Here is a 10,635-nt window from a genome sequence, read left to right on the forward strand (position 1 = left end):
ACTTTAGCAGACTTATCAGGAAAAAAAAGAGGATTCAAATAAATAAAATGATAAATAAAAAAAACATTACAACTGACACCACACAAATACAGGGATCTTAAGAGACTACTATGAAAAATTATGAGTCAACAAATTTGACAACCTAGAGGAAATGGATAAATTCCTAGAAATATACAGCCTACCAAGACTGCAACATGAAGAAATAGAACATCTGAAAGACCAATTACTAGTAAGGAGGTAGAACCAAAATCAAAAACCTACCAACAAAAAAAAGTCCAGGATAAGATGGCTTCACTGGTGAATTCTACTAAACATTTAAAGAAAATTATTACTAATTCTTCTCAAACTCTCTCAAAACTTAGAATAGGAGGGAAGCACTTTCAAATTCATTTGACAAGGCCAGCACAACTCTTATACAAAAACCAGATAAGGACACTACAAAAAAAGAAATTTAGAGGCCAATATTCCTGATGAACATAGATGCAAAAATTCTCAACAAAACATTAGCAAACTGAATTCAACAATACATTAAAAGGATCATGCACCATGATCAAGTAAAATTTATTCCAGGAATGCAAGTATGGTTCAACATACTCTAATCAATGTAATACACCACATTAATAAAATAAAGGATTAAAATCACGTGATCATTTAAATAGATGCAGGAAAAGCATTTGACAAAATTCAATATCCTTTCATGATAAAAAAATCTCAACAAAGTGGGCATGGAGGAAATGTACCTCAACATAATAAGGACACGTATGACAGACCCACAGCTAACATCATACTCAGTGATGAAAAACTGAAGGCTTTTCCTCTAAGATCAGGATCAAGACAAGGATGCTCAGTCTCACCACTCTTATTCAACACATTACTGGAAGAGCAATGAGGCAAGAAAAAGAATAAAAGACATCCAAATTAGAAAGGAATAAGTAAAATTGTCTCTATTTGCAGGTGACATAATATTACAAATAGAAAACCCTAAAGCCTCCACCAAAATTGTTAGAACTAATAAATGAATTCAGTAAAGTTGTAGTATACAAAATCAATACACAAAAATCAATTGTGTTTCTACATACCAACAAGGCACTATCAGAAAGAGAAATTAAGAAAGCAATCCCATTTACAATTACATTACAACAAGGATAAAACACTTAGGAATAAATTTAACTAAGAAGGTGAAAAATCTGTACACTGAAAACTATAAGACACTGATGAAAGAAACTGAAGAAGACACAAATAAATAGAAATGTATTCTATGATCATGGTTTGAAAAAATTAATATTGTCAAATTGTCCATACTACCCAAAGTGATCTACAGGTTCATTGCAATCCCTGTCAAAATTCCAATTGCATTTTTCAGAGAAATAGAAAAAATAATCTTAAAATTTTTATGGAACCACAGAAAACCCTGAATAGCCAAAGCAATCTTGAGAAAGAAGAACAAAGCATAATGCATCCTAATTTCAAACTGTATTATAGAGCTATAGTAATCAAACCAGTATCGACATAAAAACACACACATGGATCAATGGACAAGAACAGAGAACCCAGAAATAAATCCATGCATATATGGTCAATTAATGTATGACAAAGAAACAAGAACATTCAGTAGGAAAAGATAGTCTCTTCAATAAAAGATACTGAGAAAACCACATGCAAAAGAATGAAACTGAATCCCTACCTTACACCATACACAAAAATCAACTCAAAATGGATTAAGGACTTGAATGTGAGACCTGAAATAAAAAACTCCTAGAAATAAACATAGATAGTAAGCTCCTTGATATAAGCCTTTGTGATTATTTTTTGGATTTGACACCAAAGCAAAGGCAACAAAAGCAAAAATAAACAATGGGACTACATCAAATTTAAAAATTTCTGCACAGCAATGAAATTATCAACAAAATGAAAAGGCAACCTGTGGAATGGGAGAAAATATGCACAAATCAAATATCTGATAAGGGGTTAATATTCAAAATACATAAAGAGCTCATACCACCCAAAAGCAAAAAACAAACAATCCAATTAATAACTTGGTAGAGGAACTGAATAGACATTTTTCTAAATAAATGGCCATATAAATGCAAACAGGTACATGGAAAGGTGCTCAACGTCACTAATCATCAGGGAAGTGCAAATCAAAACCACAATGAGATATTACCTCACAACTGTTAAAATGGCTATTATCAAAAAGACAAGAAATACAAGTGTTGGTGAGGATTTGGAGAAAAGGGAAACCTCATATACTGTTGGTGGGAATGTAAATTGGTGCAGCCACTATGGAAAACAGTATGCATGTTCCTCAAAAAATTAAAGATAGAACTACCACATGATTAAGCAACACTTCTGGATATATATGAAGTAAATGAAAACAAGATATTGAAGAGATATCTTCACTCTCATGTTCACTGTAGCATTTTTCACAATAATAATAGTCAAGGTACGGAAACAGCCCAAGTGGTGTCTGTCAATAGTTGAGTGGATAAAGTTCAGCAAATACATATATATATTTCAGCCATGAGAAAGATGAAAATTCTGCTGTGTGCAACAATGTGGATTGAATTAGATAGCATTATGCTAAGTGAATTAAGTCAGAGACACACTTATATGTAGAATCTAAAAAAGCCAAACTCATAGAAACAGATACTAGAATGGTAGTTGCCAAGGTCAGGAGGTGGGAGGTGGAGGGGAAGGAGCCATATTGGGCAAAGAGTACAAACTTCCAGTTTTAATATTAATAAGTTCTGGCGATGTAAGGTACAGCATAATGATTATAGTTAATATTACTGTATTATATACTTGAAGGTTGCTAAGAGATAAGATCTTAAATGTTTTTATCACAAAAAAAGAAACAGTAATTATGTAATATGATGCAGGTATTAGTTAACACTATGGTGGTAATCATTTTGCAATACATAACTGTGTCAAATCAACATGTTGTACATCTTGAAGGTACACATTGTTACGTATCAATTATATCTCAATAAAAGTGGAAAAATTATTCTCTTTAACCCATATTGAAATTGTAATGTGGTGTGGGAACGTCTAGAGAAGTAAATCTATAAAAAAAGTTCCCAAGTTTGCTTTTACCTTCTTGCATTTCCAAATCTGGTTTCCCAACTCAGCAAATCTGGAAATTTGATGTCTGTTTGTCCAAATTCTTGGGGGGAAAAAACCCCAGATTAACTGGTCTAGTGCTCAATAGTTTAATTTTCAACTGAAAATCAATTTAATTATTCATGATATAAAATGGTTTTTCCAATATGGAACCATACTTTAGAAACCAAATTATTGAGTTACATGAATCAGAGGATGCCTGGAGGAAGGTCACTTAGGAGGAGTACTCCTTTCTTCATCCAGTGCATCCAGATGCACTACTTCCAGTTCCCCTCCACATTCTTCTTTTCAACATCTTAAATGATTCATTAATTTCAATCAAATTGCTCATTAAGAGAAAGATTTATAAACTATATAACATTACATAAATATTAAGTATTAAATTTAGAAATACCTCATACGAAAACTTGATATATTTTTCTTAATAGCTAGGAAGTTTGACTTTCATCTATGAATATCTATGTATTTTTATTAGGTAGGAGTTATATAATTTTTGTTCCAGTTTTGTTTTGGCTTCCAGGAAATTCTGGGTTAGATTTTCTGTTCAATTGTGGAAGTTGCCCTTAGACTGAATTTCCAAAACAATGATCACTCCCATATTGTTACACAGCCCTTGTTCTCCCGTCATTTGTGCTATGGATTTATTATATATGTATTTTATTATAAATCCAGATCAAATACTGACATGTAGCAAAGATATACATAATGATAAATGAAAAGAAGAAAAAATAGGCTTAACATAAGAAAAATTTCCCATATTTGACGAATTTTGACCTTTGAAAATATTAGTTTCATAAGGTTTAACCTAATAATGAACAAATGAAGATGTTATCTATAATTACTTCAATTCATTTTTGAAAGAGGTTGTTTACCAACATCTTTAATAAAATTTGTATTTTAATGGGAAGAACATTTTCAAACTACAGATATTCACTCCCTGAGAGTATCCCTTTTCCCACTTACTGATGGGTGATTGGAACTGGAAAAAAATCTTTGATCTCATTTCGATAGCAGCTTTTAGACGTTTATCACTTGACAGCTCTTTGTTCCTACCACACATGCCATATATTCTGAGTAAAATATCCTTATAAACTTCTTACAACCTGATTTTAATAATAATTTTACAAATAAAAACACATTTTTTTCTTTTCTTCTGAGTGAAAATAAAACATACACATTTCTTTAGGTCTACAGACAATTTGCTGAAAGCTTCCCAAGCACAGTGTGAATGTACACTTAAAAATCAACTTCTTAACATGTATGGAACAGTAATGCCACATTAACTTAGACAACTTATTTAAAAAAACAACTAGTGTTTAGTTTACAATTACAGCAGCTGAAGTCAATTCCAAATGCCTGCGTGAAATTCTTATTTCTGTTATTTTTCTGGCACATGCTCACTGTGGCTGCATTGGAGCAATTAAGAGATTCACTGTGCCTGCGGTGGACAGGGAATCTTATAGGAACAAAACATCCAGGCACATCATTACAGAATTAGGATAAAATTTGCTTTTATTGGAGTAAACGCAGCAAAAGTGACTATGACAACCTGCAGTAACAATGACAGCATAGTTACTACTCAGTCTTTCCCAGTTTTTTCCTGCTGTGTTCCTCAGTGGAATCCAGGGTTTTGGATTACTTGCCAAGGAGTGGTTTAAAGTCTAAATGGCAAGCCAGGGCATTTAAAAATTGCTAATATGCAATGTACACCAGAAGCAGTTTAGGGGAAGTCTGTCTCATTACCTTGTGATGGTGGATATTATTCAGGGAAATAGTAGCTCATTACCCATTAAATATTTGTAAAAATGCTCTGTGTAGTCCAAACTTAGACAGGGTTTTTATCTTTCAGCTAAATTATCGATGCTGTTTTCTGGACAAGTCATGCTGTTCAGATGTGTGGAGAAAAACTAATAAATGATTAAATAATAACACAGTTACATGGGGGAAATATCTGATGACCCATTACTGCAGTAAAAATTGTAATAAGTTTGGGTTGTATACAGTCCAATTTCCAGAAAGAAAAAGAATGGCTCATTTCCTTTGGAAATTCTCCGTGGTTTTGACTAGGTTCTCCCCTTTGAGTGTGTGCGCGCACGCACACACACACACACACACTCACATATGTTTTTTAAAAGTTCCCTTCACAATAGTGTTTCATATCATTTTTAGCTGGAGAAAGGCACAGGAAGGAAATGTCCAAGATTTGGTGTTTACTTGGACCATGTCATTAACATTTCCAATTTGTTGAGTGGTTTTCATGTTTTCCAGAAGTCCTCACCCTGTAAAAGCTGATAGATGGGCTGACAGAGCCTTCCAGGCTTGTGTTGGTATAATATGAGCCAAATGCCTGGAAACAATAAAACAGCAATTTTCTGAGAGATTTACCTGCAGGAAAAGCCAGGAACATAAAGGCCATTTTCTGTTTCCTGCCTTAAGCTTCTTCTTTTCTCTCAGTCCAGGAGGGGTTTGGGAGAGCTGGATCCTGTCAGGTTAACTGAGGGTGACATTAAATGTAATCTCAGCAGCAGCCACTGTGATGGCCCCAAAGGGAAGACCACTGGAGCAGGAATCAGAGAACTGGGCTCCTGTCTGGCCAGAGTGGAGGCTTCGTGTCATGAACAACGGAAGCAAAGGCTGCAGGGGTTGGGAAATGTCAGATCTTTTCTCTTAAAAGCTGGACGGGGTCATCCAGTCATGATTTGACAAACAATGGTTCTAGCTCCAATAACAGCTACAAACCAAGGGAAGGTTCCTCCCCAGTTAAGCCCATCACAGCTGAGCCAGACTGTCTGAAATTCATGGGAGCGTCGTCCACACCACTGCATTCTAGAGGGCTGAGCCTCAAAACTGGGTCTCTTTATGTCACAAGACAAGAAGGAGTATGCATCCTGGACTCAGAGCCCTAAAGAGGGATTAAGGTTAAGGAGGCCTGGACTAAAGTGATGTGAAGTGTTACCAGTGGGATCTTGGTTCCCCAAGTTAGTTTTGTAATAGTAATCAATTAATTATAACCTTAACCCTGAAATGCCACATCCAAGTCCACAACCCATTTGGATACTTTCTGATTTAAAATGCATAGAACTATGTGAATTTTGCCTACCATTGCCATTTTTTCTTTGGCAAACTAAACTTTGGCATGTATTTTATATTCACGTTCACACAGTACTCCTTGCTTCTTCCCAACGTTAAATAACCATAAACTTAAAATAAGCTATCTGAGTGACTTAAGAAATAATAATAAAATAATTTCTTTCAACATAACTTTGGTTAAACAGTGAACCAGATCTTACCCTGAAAAATCTATTTTCTTAGGGTTTAAAAATCATAAGCCTTAAGCTCAGAGTCTACATACACAGCCATGTGGCAGGATGAAACAATGGAGACGTTTACTAAATAATGAGAGAGAAAGTTTTCTCTTTCTCCACTCAAGAGGGTGAGCAGGCTGTTGCTCTAGAGGAGCAAAGTCCCCTTATTTGGGGGCAGGGTTAGGAGCCTCTTTAAAGCTTAGGCTCAAGAAGGTGAAGGAGAAGGGGCAAACCAGTTATTTTTCCTTTTTTTCTAATCCTAGGTTTTGACTGATGTGGACCTATCTGGCCCATTCTCAGGAAGTGCAGGATTTGAACAGCATGGTCCATGGATGCCTGGGGCATGAACCCACAGTCCTGCCACCTTGAAAGTCTCAGTAGGGCCAATGGCCAAACCACATGTTCACAGAATAGCAGGACCGTGAATATCAGGTGATCCTCTGGGTGGCAATCATAATGGGCTCAAGACCAGAGGCTTCGCTGCGGCCTTACTCGTGGCGTTGGCCGCTTCCTGCTGGAGGACTGCCGGAACCCCAGAAGGGTGTCCCCCGCGGAGCCAGGGCCAGCATCCGTGCAGGGATGACTGAATGTCACAGTGAGGGCACTTCCCTACCCCTCGCCTGCTTCTGTGGCACCGTGAGGCCGACAGAAAGGCGCGAGCTGGGCGCGTGCGAGTCCAGGTTTGACTTGCACTGATTCTGGCCTGTGGTCCAGGCCGGTTTGTTCTTGGAACCAGACCTGACCAGAAGTTGACCTCATGAGTATTTCAACCTCTCCAGCTGCCATGCTCCTCCGGAGGCTGAGGAAGCTCTCCTGGGGCAGCACTGCTGTCCAGCGCTTCATCTTAACGGTGGCGACCTTTGGTCTGCTGGGTGCCCTGGCCTGTCACTGGCTTCTGAACTTTTACTTCTACCTGCGCCACTGGCATCTGAACCGAACGAACCAAGAGTTCCTGCAGCAAAGCTTGAGAGAGGGTGAAGCTGCCCTCCGCTGCCCTCTGTCAACGGCTCGGTGCCCGTCGTCTGGCAGGCCACTCCCCGCCCCTGGCTGGTCATCACCATCATCACAGTGGACAGGCAACCTGGCTTCCACTATGTCCTGCAGGTCATGTCCCAGTTTCATCAGCTCCTTCAACAATGAGGCCCCTAGCGCGAGGGGCACCAACTTTCCTGTGCAACGTGGAGTGGAGCGTGAGCCATTTAGATGCCAAGCTGCTGTCCGAGTACGTCTCTGTGGTCAACAGCTACGAGGGCATGGAGGATGACCAATTCGTTTGAGAAAGAGAAGCAGGACTACATCTGTTGTCTGGAATCCTCCCTGCAGACCTAAACCCAGACTACATCCTGATGGTGGAAGATGACCCCGTTTCAGAAGAGCAGATCTTCCCAGTCTTGGAGCACCTTCTTCGGCCTCTGAGCCGCACCTCAGATATGCACGTTATCTAAAGCTCTATCACCCTGCGAGGCTCCAGCACTATATCACCCGGAGCCCATGCAGATCCTGAAGCGGGTTAGTGTCGGCATGTTGCTGGGGCCCTTACTAACCTGGATATATATGCAGTTTGCCAGCCAGCCGGGGTTTAGCTAACCCTTCATGCTCTTCTTCCTGTACAGCATGGGTCAGGTAAAGCTGGTGGGCCGGCACTACTTCCTGGAGCTGCGGCAGCTGCGTCCTTCCCTGTACAGCGTGGTCCCTGCTTCACAGTTTTGCACCCCGGCAATACCTTTCCCTGCCCGGGTGGCCCGCTGGACCCTCACCTACCTGTCCCAGGTGTACTGCCACAAGGGCTTCGGCAAGAAGATGGCACTCTTCTCACTGTTGAAGGCCAATGTGGTGGAGCTCAATCTTGTGAAACACATCAGGCTCTTCTCAAGCCTTCGGTACAACTTTCACCCCAGTCTGCTCTAGCTTGCCAAGAAATGCCTTTCTGAAGTGGCCACTTCTTGGAGATGCAACTATTGAGCTCTTTCTTTGGACACAGTTGCTTGCAGATATTTCATTGGCTTAAGTTTGCTAGGGATATAGGTACTAGGATGACTGAAGAACAGGCAAGTCAAGCACCTTGGCCTTGGTAACTCTCTGGCAGAAACAAGCTGTTCCCCATGAGTCCAGACCTCTGGCCCTCCACACAGCCACGCTGCCTCATGAAGTCTGACCCACCCAACGAGGGGCATTTAAATATCACTTAAATTCTACGATTGTTTATTGATCCGCTTCGCAATAGGGTCTGTGACTGCCAAAAATATTGTGCACGGTGATATGACTGGTTTAGGATTTTAAGGGTAGAATTTGGTGAAAGGTGAGATTCTTTTGCAATGATTTCTTTCTCATTGGGAATAAGAATGGATGTATGTTTAGAATATATGTCCCAAGAGGCAGGACCATGTTGATAGATTCTATTTGTTTCCTTGACCTGGAATGATAAAAGTGGAAAAAAGCCACACAGTGCCCAGCATCTTGCAGGTGTTACCTGGCATTTTCTTTTCCACACATTTGTAGTGCACTGATAATCAATTTTGTTCGTGAGAACTTTAAGGCAGAGAAAGATCTGAAAGCACCTTCTTGATCATCAAGGACGGATTGCTTATGTTTAGTAATGATTTAATATTGAAGATTTCTATCATAATCTGATTCCTTGAAAGTTGGACATTGCAGAATAATATAGAATGGGTGAGCTCTTTACTAATAGCATACCCTTTTCCCTAACTTTGCTGGCTAATCACTCACCTTCATTTCTTTTTCTTCTATGCAGCATGATATTATAGGAGAAAAAAGCATGGACTGAAGTCAGAAGACCTGAATTTTTATTTCAGATCTCTGTCATGTCCTAGTGGTGTGAACTTGGGCAAGTCATAAGCACTCTGAATCTCAGGCTTGTCGCCTGTAAAATGGGGACAGTGATATCTACCTTTGAAATTGCCTTGAGGATTAAATGACAGAATGTATGTAAAACACTAGCAAGTGCTTATCTCACAGAGGGCACTTGGTGAATATTAGTTCTTTTCTCTCCTATAGTAAGCATATACAACTCAAGTGTATTTTGGATAAAGTATTAGTGATATTATTTAAAGTATGATATGGGGCATAGGGCTGACACCTATGGAGCAGCTCTTCCAGACCAAACACTGCTAGAATAAAGGCTGGCTTTTCCTTGTGACTTCAGAAGGATATGCAGCTCAGATTCATCTAGCCACCCCCCCCTCCAGCCAAACCCAAAATAAGAATTGTTGATTCAAACTGGAAATGATCTGAGACTCCTCTTGAGCTTATTTTAAGACTAGCATCTGAAAATTACTCTTCTCAAAAGTTGCAAGTAAATGTCACTTGACAATACTTACTGGCCAGTGGCCAACAAGTCCCCTTGTGGGGATGGATGATTATATTAGAGTTCAAGCAGCTGTCCATTTTGTTTCAGTGCCACATCTTATGTTTGCTTTTAAGTTTCCACAGTGAGCTACCATCTTGGGATCTGCTTGAGAACACTGAGGGAGTAACAGGGGTTCAGCATCACACTTTATAGATGAACAAACAGACCCAGAGATGTTAGAGAATTTCCTCAGTTTCACACAGCTGAACAGCAGCAGAGAGGACTGGAATGTAGTAGATTTTTGACTTCCAGCCCCTGTACGTTTTTCTTAACCACATTCATTTTATAAATATCTATGTAATCAAATTCTCTTTTGTGAAATCCATTTGTAACCTGGGCTAAATAATGTCTCTGTAACCTAAGATGGTAAAAACTCACTGTGGTGTTGGTCTTGGGGAACAAACAGGTTTCAGTATGTGTTGTGTTGTTATAGTGAGCTATTATATGTCCCCCAGGAATGTCCAAAGAGTCCAGAGCTACTAGATGACTTATTGAGATGCTCAGATTCCACCCCTCCATCCCTCCTCTCCCAGTAACTGGTTCAGCCCCATGTTTAAGAAGAGAACTACTCTCAACCTAGAATTCATTTGAGTTTGTTGCATTAATGATTGGATCTCTTCGTGAAAAGTTTGTGTCCAATGACAGAACATTTAAGCTAGCCAAGCCCTAGATCAGAATCATTGCTGGTTTCCATTTCTGCTCTTTCTAATTCAGTTGTCTACTGCACACAGACATCCCTTCCCCTGACTCCTTCATTCTCGATGGCTAAGGTCATCTTTGCCTTGTCATATTTCTCTACTTACACACTAAGACATCTTCCCCCATTGATCTTAACTAGAGTCT

At 39.4% G+C, this 10,635-nt stretch overlaps 1 pseudogene; it reads left to right on the forward strand.

Moving 5' to 3' along the window:
- The first annotated feature begins 7,182 nt into the window (after positions 1-7,182).
- Positions 7,183-8,333, forward strand: LOC113632259 (transmembrane protein 246-like; annotated as a pseudogene).
- The last annotated feature ends 2,302 nt before the right edge of the window (positions 8,334-10,635 follow it).

This window comes from Aethalodelphis obliquidens, unplaced genomic scaffold (assembly GCF_003676395.1).
Source record: "Aethalodelphis obliquidens isolate GAN/ISIS:26980383/991018 unplaced genomic scaffold, ASM367639v1 scaffold36, whole genome shotgun sequence".
In the NCBI taxonomy this organism is placed as follows: domain Eukaryota; kingdom Metazoa; phylum Chordata; class Mammalia; order Artiodactyla; family Delphinidae; genus Aethalodelphis; species Aethalodelphis obliquidens.